Source organism: Schistosoma haematobium, chromosome ZW, assembly GCF_000699445.3.
Source record: "Schistosoma haematobium chromosome ZW, whole genome shotgun sequence".
Lineage (NCBI taxonomy): Eukaryota > Metazoa > Platyhelminthes > Trematoda > Strigeidida > Schistosomatidae > Schistosoma > Schistosoma haematobium.
The window spans coordinates 20,282,849-20,296,900 of record NC_067195.1 but is presented as its reverse complement, the minus strand read 5'-3'; the positions used below and the strand labels follow the sequence as shown (position 1 = coordinate 20,296,900).

The 14,052-nt window shown below is 33.3% G+C and overlaps 1 protein-coding gene across 1 annotated transcript in view; it reads right to left on the bottom strand.

Annotated features, from left to right (window-relative positions):
- Positions 1-8,473: 8,473 nt before the first annotated feature.
- Positions 8,474-14,052, bottom strand: part of CABLES1_1 (CDK5 and ABL1 enzyme substrate 1) — a 46,860-nt gene continuing 41,281 nt past the window's right edge. The window contains exon 15 of the mRNA XM_051210656.1: positions 8,474-9,633. The gene's annotated coding sequence lies outside the window, so the exon portion shown is untranslated. The remainder of the gene's footprint in view (positions 9,634-14,052) is intronic.

Here is a 14,052-nt window from a genome sequence, read left to right as displayed (position 1 = left end):
TGGGTAATAATTGATCTATATAAAACTAAGTATTTATATCCATTCATTTGTGCACAGGCGAGCTTTTAATTATACCACTTCATATTTAGAAACCATGATATTTTAGGTTAGCAACCCGTTCAGTACCCAACTTATGGATAAAAAATCTGATAAGAAAATTCAGGATTTAAAATATTATATCACTTTAGCCATTTTTTGTAGAATTTAATTCAATTCGGAATGACAGAGAATTGATTTGTTGATAAAAAGTTATAGGACAAACCAAAGAATTTGTCAAATACCTTCTAACGATGAAAATGATCTCTTAGTTCTCAACTCTATACATGAAAATAGATGTGACTGTCTAAGATGAAGTTAGCGAAAATACCCGTAAAGTTACTGTTTTATTAAATAACCTACAGAAACTCTTACTCTAAAGCTGTTTACATTTCAAACAGTTTTGCATCATGTTTATTATTATGTATCAATTATTTTATGTATATATAAGACCGTTATTCGCCGCTCTGTTCACATTCATTCTATCACAGTTATACTGGTCTAATTGTATAAGTAGAAATAATACGTGACAGATGCAACAAATATCAGTGGTACAATTACTATCTATAAGGTATCATAGGTGACTATACAATAAATGCATCCATGCATATAATTCGTCTGGAATTTAATTTTCAATGTAAAATTGGCTTACGGAACTATTTAATTTCTTATTTTATTATTTTGTATTTGAAAACACAAGTTTAACAAAGCCAATATCTATTTTAGTTCATTCTTCAGTATAACTTTCACTAATGGGTGGTATTTATTTAGAATCCTCCAGATCGATAATTCCTCATAGCACAGGATAATTACAATGTTTTTAATTCAATTTTGCTTCATCTTGACTACCATTTTTACAATATCCTTAAAGTAATTATGTGGCTTGAACATATTTATGAATTAATTTAATTCAACCTGTTTACCTTCTATCACCGTGATAAGATAGTCATCTCTGCCTATCAGATTTCCGTCTACTAAAACTTTCGTTGATAATGTACATGGGAAATTGTCATCGTTCTATTTATATGAATGTGTTAAGCTGCCCAAGATATTGATTTTCGGAGCCTTATTATGTCATCTTTTAACCAAGCAATTTAGAAATACTAGGTTCTAGTGAACAAATTTGATATTCTCAATAAAAATTATTCTTACCCCATATATTGTTTACCTGTTCATCTATTCATAAAATCCTTCTGGTAGCTAGAAATCTTGAAGGACCTTTACACAAACTACATACCGCATAACTAGGGGACTTACTTTGTATTGGTTATGCAAGAAACAGGAAGTGAATACACTATACATTCTATTATGCACATATTTACAAAAAATTGGTCAATATTACTTATGGGTAATCGACAAGGGCGAATATCTGTGTGACAAGATAGTTGAGATAATTTGATTAACTTGTCTCATATTTTTTAACCTCATTCATGACTTATAGGCGTACAACAGAAAGGTGTGGTTGAAATGATATGCCCAAAAATTAGAATGAGGCTCCCACCCGTTAAAAAAATATAATAATTACCATAATTAACTGACTTTAACCGAAGTTTTATCAAAAAATCAAGAGTTTCTGACTAGTTATTTTTTGCTTGTCTCAGGTTCCTCATCAAGTCTAACTCACTAATCCACACAAAGTTGAGTTCAGGAATTTGCTTTGGAAATCTGGTCCACCGGATGTTGATTGAGATGTTTGTTGGGAACGTGGTTATCATGCAGAAGCAACGACCATAAAGATGATAAATGGACAAAATTCATAAGTCCTAAAAAAGAACAAATCATTTGTAGTACTATTTGCTCATTAGGGTTCTTAAGCCAATGTCATTAAGTTGAATAAAAAACACAACCGAAATAATTACTCGATGCTTTTTTGCTTAGCAATTTATAAGCCAGTGATAATTTTCACATTTGTGATAAGTGTTCTTAAAATTAAATGGTTAGTAAATGCGAACCAATTAAATGGTTACTCAAAGGATGCACAGCGAATTTCTCGGAGAATGGGTTGAGATTTGTTTGTGTAGTTAAATGAACACCACAAATTAGAAAATCCTATTCTAGTTCCTAAAGTTAATGATTATATTCGTTATAATTTTGTGTAAAAGTATAAGTAGACTTACGGCGTTTCATCAATTATTTTTATTCTCAAGTATATAAGAGATCTGATGAACGAGAATATGGATGGAGTAAAATAGCTCTATAATTGATCGATCACTGAGTAGCGACTTAGCTAAGGTTTGGCACGTCCTTCTTAGTCCTGATCAAATCCTATCGATCAAATCACAAAGTGGTCACTAGTATAAACGACTTGACATTGCATACCTCTGGAAGAGTTATGGTCATTGTATAATGTCTTGTATTTCCATTCCTTTAACATTGCTAATTATTTTATTTTTTGCGATAAGAAACTTATGGGATAATACTTCGAAATGATTGGTATATTTATAGTATGAGTAATAAATTAATAGACAGCTGTGATTGACTCATCAACATAAACTCTCTCTTTAATAAAGTTTTGAGTAAGTGGTGCTGTATGTACTTTTTTGTTCACCCAAAACCCTCATCGTCAATAGATGTTTACTTATAGATGTGGAGTGCTAAACAACCAACTATTAGCTAACGCCGTTATTGCTAGCTTTCATGTCATGTTTTCTTCCACAACATCCCTCTTCTCTTTTTAAACATATTCATCAATTTTGCAATTTGTTGCCCTGTAATGGCTGCAAACTCTTAACTAAATTCCACACAGACACACGGGAATCACCACGTAAAATGTTGACTTCGGACCCTTATTCAGTGCTGCTGGTCCACTGCAAGAACTAGAGATCCAGGGTTTAGCCTATCTTCAAATTCTAAGTTCTCATTGCTGATTAGTCTCAAACTAGAACAAAACCATTGCGTCAACCTCCTTGCTTTTTAATTGCTGTAAAAATGACGTTACTTAATGTTAGTAATTAACTTATAATAAATTGATTGTCGATTATTTCCAGAACTTTAATAATGTTTTTTTATGAGATTAACATAAAAGTTAAAATGCATTGATGAGGACCTATACAGAGGATACATTTTGGATTTAGAGTAAACAAGTCTCGTCCAAAACATTTTTGTTTTATTACTCGAAGTTTTCAGAATACCCTGAGTTTTGTCAAACTATCCTCCAAAGAACACTTTGTCATCTTTTAACTATAAGTCAACGAGTATTTCGACAGAAAGAAGGTCATTCTTTAAAAATCAAAACGTGAAAAGTGTTGTTACTAGCAGCATATCTATGATGGAAGTAAAAAAATTTGGAAAATCCTATCATCACTTCTAATTTATCTTATAATGCTCGACGAAAGCCCCCTCAAAAAATTAACTTACATGGTTTACCTTTGAGTGATAAATATTATCGAAAGACTTGTCAGTTACCAAAGTTTGATGTCATTTTAGCGTCAAGGAATACAATTATAGTCGTTTATCAGTGAATATACCAATGCTTCAGAGTATTACCATTCACCTGAGATTTTTTGCAGCCACTAGTGGATCGGTCAATATTAACGAAAGCGTTAGATCGCTATCCTCAGAAACATCTGGAGTTAGTCCATTTATTCAAGCTGCTTAAATCCGTTATAATATTTTAAGTGTGTTGTTATTCAAGGGTTTATAGCAATCTGCCACTCCAGTTGTTTGAAGAATAATGAGTAAATGAAGAGCAGCTAAATGTCATCCGTACTGTCTTCTGAAGTGTTCTGCCTATCACTTCCGCCCCAGCCATTTGGAAGTCAACAACTTTCCTGTTCTTTCACTAACAGATGAGATTTTAGAGCACGTTTTTTGATTAGGTGAAACAACTGTGTAGTATTTGTAATCGGAGCTGTTTTCTTCTATTGCAATCCAATTATTATTAACCAAAGTATGAAATGCTCCATAAAATGGACTTATAATTGAAAATGAAAATCAATGTTTCATTATGTTGGTTATTCTAAAGTAATTATAAACAAAAGTATAAATAGGGGTAGGAATGAAAATCTAAATAAAATAATTCATTAATCTATTAACTAAGTAGTAAATGTTTAGTTGACATCAGTTTATAAGTGAAATTGACTTTGTTGATAAATATATTTCTATTTCGTTCTCCAAGGAGTTATGGAATGTTGATTTTAATTAACTTTGAAAACGAAAACGAATACACTCTTAATATAAATAATTTAATGGTTGAACTCATGAGTCAATTAAAGCTAGACCACCATGGAAAACTTGGAAGCACTGAATGGCCGTTTTGTCGTATTATGGGACTCCCCAGAAATACACATCCACGATCCATGGTGGTCTAGCTTTAATTGACTCATGAATTCAACCAATTCAACCAAATCCACAAAATCTTTTCTTATAATACCGATTTTAATTGAAAAAAATCGACCATCTCCTTTGGAAATTTACAGGAAATAAAACAATTATCTGATTGAAATTCAGTTCCTTTCTAGTCTGAAATCAAACCTTAGAGTTTTGATATTAAGTTTTATATTCCTTTTGACAAATAACAGAAAATTTAGATCATTAGTACAGATTATATTCCCCATAAAGGATCTTAATGACCATTTTAAAACTTTGCTTCAAGTTTATACATTTATATGCGCATTCATTCATTCTTATCCATTTCCCTGGTTTATCGGAATATTTTCAGCAAAACTCAGGTTGTTACAATCTCAGCATTCATCGATAAGCGGTAAGAATAGGGATTTAAGTAATCTTATTCAGCCTGTTCCTGTTATTGATCATCAACGTATACATTCGGTAATTGTCTGAAAATAAATTAGCTACCTCAGAATTTGCTTTATTCATATTAGTTGTTAAATAATCAATTTCAAGTTTATCAATTTTTCGGAAATTAAAATACATCAGTTTTAACAGCTGATTGAACAGTAAAACCAGTAGTAAAAATTGATATTAAAATTTAACTTCCATTTTTATGGTTCGGTTATTAGTTCTAAGTTTCGAGGAACTAGAAAGTGCGGTAAATGTATTATTTTTTTGTTCCTTATACTGTACTTTTGCTAGCGGCAAAGATAAGCCCCAAAATTCCTCAAATTTGGTGGCGAACATAAAATGTCTCGGCCATCAAGTCATCATTCAACATTTTACATATCGAAATTTAAATAGTTCGGATTAAATTGTGACCATCATCATAGTGTTATGAGTGATATTTTCGTCACCTCCATTATAGTTCAACTCTACAGCTACTCATTGTTTCATGTTGCGTTAGAGTCTCAAACTGTCACGAAATAGTAGTCTCACAGCTACCAAGTTATGAAGATTTTCCAGCTGAAATCATTGCACGATGAAAAGATTTTTCTAAATTCCGAATTATTTACTACTTTTCCAGCCATTTTGACGACAAAGTTTCTTGAAATAACCAAAAATGAATTTAATTAGGATTTCTAATAACAGATAAAGTTAACTTTTCATTTATAGGTTTCGCTTATATTGTTCTACTGCTAATTAAACCACTATTTTTGAGGAAAATGTTTGATTACTTAGGATATATATATATTATTCCAGAAGGAGTTAATATGGATATTATAGTAATCTTAATAGTTGAGATCATGAGTTAATGGTGGACGTGTCACCTGATTTCGTGGATCAGTTGAAGTTAGATATAAACACCGTTGGATGCCGGTTCAGTGGTCTAGAGGTTAAGCGTTCGCGCGCGAGACCTGTAGGTGCTGGGTTTGAATTTTACGAGGCGGGATCGTGGATGCTCACTGCCGAGGAGTCCCACAATAGGACGAAACGGCCATCCATTGCTTCCAGGTTTTCCATGGTGGTCTAGCTTCATTTGACTCATGATCCCAACTATTAAAATATATATAATTGCTGTATGGAAAAGATGAAGACTATTTTATTTGAGTTGTCTTTGTTTTTGTCTTAATTAGGCAAAGATTTTAACTCATTAACACCATTTCACGATAACTGAAAAATCTTGTGTCCATTAATTTAATCTAAAATCATATGATTGGCAAATGTCACTAGATACACTGAATACAAGACTAGTTTAGAAATTTACATCCGGAACTCATTCATATTTGTTGCTTTAACATGGATAGTTTAAAGGATTAAAAGGAATCTATGCAAGTCTCAACATGATGATTTTTATCTAACAATTTCTCAATTCATTAAATGCATTTTGATGCACAAAATTAACATCATTAAAATTCAAATGAGAAACCGATAGATTAGTAACAAATATTGTATTGCGTAAAAATATAGCAACGAATTTATAACTATGATTTGTTGTAGGGAAAGAAAGCCACTTACTATGTTAAATGGATAAATACTAATTAACAGTCATATATATATAACAAAATGTTACTAAAATAGTATTCCGTCGTTCAATCACTTATTTTTGAAACAAGGTGACAGAGGCTGAGTTAAATCATTTATGAACAAAATTCTATGCCTTCTCAATGAAATTTAATCAGTATTTAGAACTAGACAACGTGACACCTATCACTATGAAATATTCACTTTGTTCGATAAATCGCTGGTCAAAAAGTTCAATTTCAGTGTTTCCAGATGAGGTGATACGCGACTAAAGTTAGTATCTTCATAAAAGTATCGATTATCTGAAAGTCGGAAATAAACTCGCAATAAATAGTAACACACATGAAATGTAACTATGGAACATTCCTAGTGATTGCTACCAACAGTTTACAAGGTATATATAACCAACTATAAAACCGTTGATTAGATTAATCATTTAAAATATATAGGCAGCTATGGTCACAGATTGATATCATATAAAAAACCTCCTGAAATCAGAGATAAAAATATAGATATTTTTCCCCAATTTTGAAGATTTCACACATTATCGGTCATCTGAGAACACTATCTTTAACAAAAGCGAATATTAAAATTATTCAGGTTAATATACCAGGTAATTTATGCTCTGATTTTGTTAATGCTTTGTAGTTTCATAAACATATTAGCCATCGGTTTCAAGAAAACTATCGAATGGTGAAAATACCGGGAGATTTACTTCCAAAAACATTGGTTCAACTAAACAAAATTAAATAGTACACATACGGTTATTCATCAATTCAAATTATCGAGGCCTTGAAGAATCAGGACTGATTTTAATATTTGTCCAATCAGTTTACACAATGGCATTAATCTATTTATTTCTGGATGCAACTAGTAATTTACTAAATCCGCTGAACAGACAAAAATGATTTAAAATTGTTTTCATTTCTAGGTTCCTCATATTTTTCAAATAATTATAGATACCTTCAAAATAGAAGTTTTATAATATAAGTGCTCTGATAAAAAGAAATTCAACACTGAAAATACCATGGGTACAAATATAAGTAAACATTTCAATGGCTTTAATTACAACAAAATCGCTACTAATTTAGTTGATTGAATAGTTTATTAGATGATTGATTAAACGAAAGAAAAAAAAGATTATAACAAAATCAACAGAAATATATTAAATAAAAACAAACGTTTCTACCTGATGCATCAAAATAAACGGGAATTTATCAGAGAAATTAAGAAGGAATATTTTTTTTTAAATCAAATCATCGAAGCGCTCATTTAAACTTGTACACCAAGGTCCAATAAAATCTATATTGACAAACACAAAGAGGTCTATTATTTCCACTGAAATTTAGTAGCCAAATCATTAGGTATTGTTGCTTCAATAACAGAATAAGAAATATTTGTTTTGAAAACAAACAACAACAAAATATATGCTAATTATTTCTTTCTTACACGCTAATTAGAGTTGCTTGAAGCGGTAAATGAAATTTCTGAAAATTTGTATTGAGAAATATATATATGGAAAACCGCTTGAATTTAAACAAAACTTGATATTTATCAGAATGGGTTTTGTGGAGATTTTTAAAATGTCACTGATTGAAATCATGAGTCAATTGAAGCTAGACCACCATGGAAAACCTGGAAGCACTAGACGGCCGTTTTGTCCTAGTATGGGACTCCTCAGCAGTGTGCATCCCGGGGGCGGGATCCTGGATGCGCACTGATGAGGAGTCCCACAATAAGATGAATGGGCCGTCCAGTGCTTCCAGATTTTTCATGGTGGTCTAGCTTCAATTGACTCATGATTTCAACCAGTGAAAACTTCATAAGTCAATTTTTATAAAATAAAATTAGCCTAATATACAATTATTGTCTTATAAAGCATTAATCAACAAAGATTGATTCATAAATGAAGACAATCTATAGGAAGCATTGAACCAAGGTTTTCAAGGAAGCTGATACATATTAACAAGGTATATTTGCATTTTTAAGACGAATATTATTCTTTATGAAATCTCAATATTTGTCCTTTAGATTTAAAGTAAAACTCATTAGCAATATTCACGAAATATTGAGAAGAATGAATAACTAAATAGAGGTTCAAACAATTAAATCACACGAAATTAAATGCATCAATGTGTCGTTCGTTTATTTCATTTTTCATAATATATCTTGACAAAGATTAAATTGTTATTGAATTAGTTAAGTCAACCATTTATAATATACAGAAATACAAAAAGTAATTTTATCAACTGCTTTAACGATTGTTAAAGAAATCGTAGTTTTTAACGATAATCAAATAATCATGACAACAATATTATTTTATCAAACACATTCAGAACCTTTGATTGATATTTCTTCGACGAGTATTGAACTTATTTATGTCTAATAAGATGACAGTGGTTCTTGAATAGGAATAACTCCGCAACGTATCATGTCCCGGAAAACCAACAAGGTGATAGTGACTTAACAAAACGTTGTTGTGAGATAGTTGTAGTGCGTTTTGGAAGGTCCAGAGTTCAAAACTTCATTTGCTGGTTCGAAATTGGAAGGTTTCGTCCCCTATTATACCATATCTGTATCCTGTTTGAGATTCAACAAACGGTAATATCCGGTTGTGAACACCTGCAAGGTCATTTTAAGCTCCTGTTCAACCTACATTAAGATTATGGTGTCGTTGTCCACATCTGAATTTTTTAATCAACAAATATTTAAATAGACATGCCTTAAATTTACTGATTTTAAACCGTTCATAGTCGCGGTTTAATTTTCCAGAATATGTGACATAATCATTACATACAGATTTCGATTTTGAAAACACTGATAACAAATAGAGTGAGCAGTACTGTTCTTCGAAAATTTTGAATCATATTTGAACCGTATTATAAAGATAAATCCCGAAGATTTTGGGGAAGTACGAAATTTATGTATTACATTCCTTTATTCCAATTCTTCATAGAACGAACTTGAGTTGTATAACTCAGATTTGAGCACTCGAGACAGAAAACGTCTTCGAAACGATGAAAACAGGAATCAAATATGATCTCAAACTGTGAATCATAATTGAAGTCATATATGGAATTTGAGATGCTTTTATTCATCTCTGGCTGAGAGAGCAAAGTGGAATGAATTGAAAGCTTCTGCGTCAATACTTTCAAAATCTTCAATTGACTTAGATTGCTTTGTGCCTAGTGAATTTGTGAGACAATTTTCAAGTCGTCTGAAGAGGTAGAAATTTTCTTTTTGAATAATGAAAAACATACGTCACCACTTTTGCTACGTGATTGATATTTCCCGACTAGTCTGTGCTTAATACGCAGAGAGAGAGAGAGAAAAAAAGGAAACTACTTTGGTTTAGTTTACGGCCTTTACGCTATAGACTACTTAATAAATACCTTCAAACTTTCAACCAGTGAGTTCAAATGCGACTGAACGGCTCTAGGGTCAGAACGAAGAAAGCTATCCCACCACTGACCTAGGACCTGATTGGTTAATAAGTGAAAAGAGAAGACGATTTAGATAGAACTGTTATCTGGTTTATCACTGATTCAAACCAACTCATAAAGGCATATGAATAAATATGTGACTAACAAGACTATAACTCATAGGAATGACAAAAATACAATCACATCTAATCTAGGACATCAGAGTTAAAAGTGAAATTTAAAGATCATATCTTAATAACAATAATTTTGGAATAGGAATGAATGTTATAGTAATTTACACACTAAACGAGACATTATGATATAAAATAAATCAAACATGAAACTAGATGTAAAGACTTCACAAACTTTGGATTAAACGAGACAGTGACCCGATAAATAGCTTTCATTGTTCGTCGTTACTTTCGTATTTCGTTCTTCAATTCATAAACTTTGACAAATGAACTAAGGTATACAAATATCCAGTCTTCTTTTAAGGGCCGATATATAGTGAAATCACCGAGTGAAACTAAAACTAGATACAGGGTGCTAGGTAAATGCACCTCCATCAAAATCCAGTCCTGGTTCACGTAGGTGCAGATTGAAAAAATTCAATGTCAGACAGGTTAAACGATATTCACAATCCATGATGTGTTTCGTCAGCGAGTTGTTCCACGTCGGTAAGTGGAGGGTTCTTGGTTGTGTCTCAATGAACGTCATACCTTAAAGTCAATTGCTATAGAACAGTTGAATTCACCTCTTTCTTCACATTATGAATTAAGTGACAGTACTGCTTATTTCTCGATTTCACCTCACTAAAAATTTCATCTGTCATCTTTTGTTATCCATTCCATTTGAAATTATTTACTCTTTTCTTCTAGTCATCTTGTTAATTTAATTTCTCTGTACGATATGAAATGTATCAATTCACAGCAATAAGTATTCCTACCTCAGTGACAATAGTCATTTATTCTTACAGCTTAAAGGAACAGATTACTGGATGATTTCAAGAAAACTGTTTACTTTTATAAAGTATCAGAAGTTACGTAGGTATTTTATATACGCGTTATTCAAAATATTATGACAAACATGTTAAATGTAAGTCGCATTATTTGTTTTCAAAAGTGCTGATATTGAGTTAATGTGATTACATGCACTAAACTTATTCGTTGCATAGATTTTAATTGTGTTCAAAAAATAAATACTCTCAGTTCGTTCTTTTCTTAATTTCCTCCTCAGCTGGAAGTTGGTTTGTTATCTCCCACAATAAGCTGTTGCTAATGGTATCCGGCCAACGGACATTGAGTATCTTACATAGACAATTGTTTATAAATACTTGTACGTTTTTGATGGTTGTGATAGTTCTCCAAGTTCCGGTCCCATACAGTGGAACTGTCTTGACATTTGTATTGAAGATTGTGACTTTGATATTGGTTGACAGATATTTTGAGTTGCATATGTTATTTAACTTTAGGAATGCTGCCCTTGCATTGACAATCCTCGCCTTTACGTCTGCATAAGATGCTCCACGTTCATCGATGATGTTATCCAGATAAGTGAAACTTCCCAACACTTCCAGAGTTTCTCCGTCAAATGTGATTGAGTTGATGTTCTCTGTATTGCATTTGAGGATCTTGCTTTTTCCTTGTGTAGGTTAAGGCCTACTACTGCAGAGGCTTCTGCTACACTGGCTATCTTCACCTGCATTTGTTGGTGTATATGGGATAGAAGGATCAGGTCATCTGCAAAGTCCGAATCGTCTAATTGAATCCAATCTGTCCGCTGTATTTCGTGCTTCCCCTCATGTGAAGGTCTTCATAATCCAATCAACCACTAGAGGGAAGAATAAGAGGGAAAGCAAGCAGCCTATCATGACTCCGGTCCTCACTTGGAATGAATCTATCACTTGTCCTGCAAAAGCGTCTTTGCAGTTTACTCAGTCGTATGAATTCCGTATGATATTGACGATTTTCTCAGGTACTCCATATTGTCGAAGACGTTTTCATAGTCATACTATCTACACTGTCAAATACTTTCTCATAGTCAAGGAAGTTAATATATAGTGACGGATTCCATCCAATTGATTGCTCAACAATGGTCCGTAGTGACGTGATTCGGTCTGTGCACGACCGATCCTTACGGAGTCCACTCTGTTGATCTCGAAGCTAGACGTCTACTGAATCTTTCATCCGGCTCAGCAACACTATGTTGAAAACTTTTCCCGTTACCGATAGTAATGTGGTGTCTCCGTAGTTCTCACATTTGTTCAGATCTCTTTTCTGTGGTATCTTGATGAGGTATCCTTCCTTCCAGTTCATCGGCATTTGCCCTTCCTCTCAAAACTTCCTGAATAGAGTGTGAAGCATGTTTGCAGTTACTTCTAGGTCTGACTTTGGTGCTTCGGTTGGTATATTGTCAGGTCCTACTGCTTTCCCACTCGATTTGTCTGATGGTCATCCTAATTTCTTCCGTAGTTGGTGACATCTATAGAAAGGTCTGTGTATGCTGCCTTGATGTCCGGTGGGTTCAGTGGGGCAGGTTTATTCAAGAGTTCCTCAAAGTGTTTTACCAACCTGTTCCTCTGTCCTCGAATCTCAGTGTCTGTCTTGTCCTTGACTGGTCTCTCTGGCTCACTATATTTGCCCACCACTTTCTCCGTTGTATTATATGGTTGTTTCATGTTTCCTTCTCTTGAAGCATTTTCCGCTGTCGTTTCTAGATCTTTCATGTATTGCTGCTTGTCAGCTTTAATGCTCTTCTTCACTTACTTGTTTTCTTGTGTATTCAGTTTGTGCCTTGACTTTCTCTGCTCGTGTTCGGCTGTTGTTAAGTGCCAAGTGGTGATCTGATGCTATGTCAGCACCTCTCATGGTTTTCACGTCTCCCATTGTCCTTCTCAAATTTCAATTGATACAAATATGATCTATCTGGTTCTGTGTAATGTGATCCGGTGAAATCCACGTAACTTTCTGTGTGAGTTTGAATGGGAATATTGTACCGCCTATAACCAATTTGTTGGATGAATATAGATTTGCAAATCTCCCATCATTTTCGTTTCTCTCTCTGTCAGTCCATGTCGTCCCGTGATATCTCTAAATCCAGTGTTGTCCATTCCGACTTCGGTGATTAGGTCTCCCATCAGGATGCTGAGATCCTTTCTTGGGCACTTCTCCATAACTGATTGCAGCCTCTGGTAAAAGTAAACTTAATCGTCGTCACTGTCATCATGGGTGAGTGCATAACATTGGATTCCATCGCTCTTTATTTTGAAGGATGCTTTGATGATCCCGGATCCATGAGACGCCCATCCCATAAATGCATTTCGTGCTTCTTTGGACAGCATCAGAGCAACTCCATAAATGTGTATAGCATTTCCCTCTTCGTGACCGGAGTACAACAGCATCTCTACCGTTTTTCAGTTTAGGTCCAATGGGTTTTGCTGATTTCGAGGACCCCCAAGTTGTATCTCCTCATTTCCGTTGACTGGTACTTCTGGTCTCCCACATTATCCGTACATTCCATGTACCTATAAAAGTTCTTGCTTTGTTTGCTGGAAGAGGGATCGGTCTCGTGACTTCCGGAAAATCTCGGCTTTTATCATGATGCGTCATGATTCTTCCTTCTGAGCAATTTTATTGTGACCAAACATGTAGTAATGGATAAAACCATTACTACTGTTATTTTCATTGCCACATTGTCATTAAGGTGAAATAAGCTTTAAGAGTTTATTATATTGAAAATTATAAAAAAATAAACTCAACAGATTTATTTCATGTCTCCAATTAGTAACTAAATAAAATTTAGTTAACCTTAATACCTACATAATTTAAAAGACGTTCATGTAATGGTAAAATAATCGAAATATTGAACGATGAAATGTAAACATAAACAGTTAAGATTGATTTCATCCATTTCAAAGTACATTTTATTCAATCAGAATGTTAAAAAAAACTGTAACATATTTATTGTTGATTTGTTATTGAAGCAATCTTCGATAACCAGAGAGATGAGTAAACTCTAAAACCGCTTTCACTTAGTTGTGATAAAATCACACAGATCGCCCTCGTTATATGATGGCATAACATTACTTGTTTACTGGTCAATTTCGATAGGAAATAATTCTAGGTACAGAATTCACTACAATTTAGCACGTTAAATATTTCCATACTTAAGGGTTCAGTATTTCGACATGACATTACTGATTGAAAAGTGGCCTTTCTGTACTTAAATAAACGTTATGTGACCTTAACTGAGCTTCGATTTTACGATATAAAGGTTAAACCCTACTTATTTCATGACA